The sequence below is a fragment of the Triticum dicoccoides genome, chromosome 2A (assembly GCF_002162155.2).
Source record: "Triticum dicoccoides isolate Atlit2015 ecotype Zavitan chromosome 2A, WEW_v2.0, whole genome shotgun sequence".
In the NCBI taxonomy this organism is placed as follows: domain Eukaryota; kingdom Viridiplantae; phylum Streptophyta; class Magnoliopsida; order Poales; family Poaceae; genus Triticum; species Triticum dicoccoides.
This window is the reverse complement of record NC_041382.1, coordinates 272,681,241-272,683,830: the sequence shown is the minus strand read 5'-3', so window position 1 is coordinate 272,683,830 and position 2,590 is coordinate 272,681,241.

Sequence of the window (2,590 nt, the reverse complement as noted above, 5' to 3'; positions counted from 1 at the left end):
TGGCATATGGCCCCACATGTCATATGGGTATCCATTGGATATCCATGGAGCACAAACTATAACCATGCCCAACCTGGCTGTTCGTGGGTATCCATATCTATGGACCCATGGGCGAAAATGTGCTCCATACCCTTGCCCAACCGGGTCAGGTATCCATGGGTATCCAGATCCGTGGATAAAATTGCCATCCCTAGTCACAACACTCCACCACTACGAGAGGATCTCGTCTCGAGATCTAGAATGGCACCGGAGGGAAAACGGAAGAGAAAGAGAAGAGGTAACACTAAGTTGCTTCCTTGACAAACGAGAGAAACCAAAGAACCTTGAGAGGTTAAGCAAATACGAGAAAAGGATACAAAGGAGATGAACAAAATTGAAAACACACCGATAGAAAGGAGGAACAAAGAAGAACAAATTCGTATAGCGCTCCGGTTGAAAAGAGATGCAAGACTTGATAATATGAAGAGAACTTGATCTTGACAAGAACAAGAAGAAAGGTTGAAGAGAGCAACAACACAATGCCTCCGGAAGAAAAGAGAGAAATGGAATGGAATGAACGAAGGAGAAAACAACATCTTCTACCTTAAATGAGCTTGCAAAAGCATCTTTAGGAGAAGGTTCGAACGGAGTTGTTTGAAAAACCAACAACGAAAAGAGTAAGCTTGTAGTGAGCTTATGAAGAACATCTCAAAACTATGAGGTGAAATTCTGCCACTACCGAAAAACAATAGATTGGATTGATATCAACAAGGAGACGAGAACTTATTTCACCGGGAGGATAAATGAAGACTTGGGTCATTTATAAGCACCATAAATAGCAACAATCCTTAGAGAAGGCTTTAGGAGAAACATGACACAAGATAACTCCAACGAAGAGGTTGATGGATTTAAAATACCTCATTCATGACAACATGTGAATCATGAAACATGAATTCAAATTATCAAGAATGACATAATACCACCTCCAATGATACGGAAGAAAGAATTGCACTCCGGATTACAATATGAAGAAAGCTTGAGCTTCTTAGAAAAGAATCTCAATGAACACTTCGAGAATGAATTAAATCCTTGATGAACCATCATGTAGAACCTTCATGGCCAACTCCGGTAACAAAAGGATAACAAAAAGAAAGCGAAGTTGAAAACACAAGGTGAAACCTTGTAATGATTTTCATGGATCTTTGTGATGATATAATTGCGAGAGCTTGGAACTCCGGAAAAGAAAGATGAGCTATTGAAGCCAAGAATTTAATCATCATGAACAAACTCCGGAAGAAAAGATTACATATGGATGAAACAAGAATAAGAATTACATTATGCTTAACCTTCACCAATTAAATTGATGACAATCAATGGATTTGACATATTACTTATTCTCGTAGAAAGGATTAGCATAAGTTGAGAACATCTTCAACAAGTTACCGGTAGGATTTGGGGACAACGAATGAATAATTAGAATAGCAACGGAAGAGAATTCTTGAACGAACCACCATAAGAATTAAGAATGAACAAAGAGAAGATAAGGAAAACACCGGGATGAATTAGCAAATAAACGAAGATGCTTGAGAGAATTTAGATCCATGAGAACGACGAGATTATGAGCTGATTAGAGAATCCTTAATTTAGACACCGGTATGATTTAGAGTATGAGAGCTGAAAGCTGGAATGAATAAATCTTAGATGATGGGCTCCGGATAATCAAACTGAACAGAATCTTGAATTGCTCCGGATGGGTGAAAATCTCACAAACGAAAAACAATTATGAGAGTATGGCCTCGAATTAGAACCACGAATCTCTGAGAGAACGGATAAGATATGGAGGTAAAACTCTTCTTCGGTCTTCCAATGACAACGAGAAACACCACCAAATAGTTGAGATACCCCGGGATGTAAAATTAGCAAGGTTGAACCAACGATGAAAAGAATTTGAAAGATCTTGGAGAAAAACATAAGACTGATGATAATTCATTCTTACGTCAAACTTTGAAATGAATTTGAGACTAACTCCAGGAGAATAAGAAGAGTCAGGTAAGATCCTGGGAAAAGACCTGTGGTTAGGGCCCACTCAAAGAAACACCGTAGAACGATTGCTTGGAAGAGAGATTTGTACCGGTTAAAAAATGACTTGAATGAGGGAACATCCTCGAAAGAGCTTGAACGAATGTAGAGTGGAAACATGAATCTTCGAGATATCTTCAGCACTCCAGAATAATAAATAGCGAGAAGTTGAATGATAATGAGGTGCACCGGCATGAGAAAGCATTGAAACGAGGAAAAAGGTATGATCAACAAAACTTGACTTGAATCCACCAGAGAAGAAAAGAATGAAGAATGACGAACTTGAAGCTCCATTAGAATCTTCATAAGAATCACCGGATAAGAACATTGACGAAAAAGATGGAGAGACTTCAAGAATAAAAGGATACTTTATTAAGACATATGAGTCCTTGAAGAACAAGGGTGGGTGGGCGGGAAAACAAAGGCAACTAGGAGATGGATGAAGCAAACGCCGTTGAGAAGGACTGATACTTGATCTTGCGGAATTTGAAATGATCGGATCCACTTGAAGAGAAACACGCCGGTTTAAAAG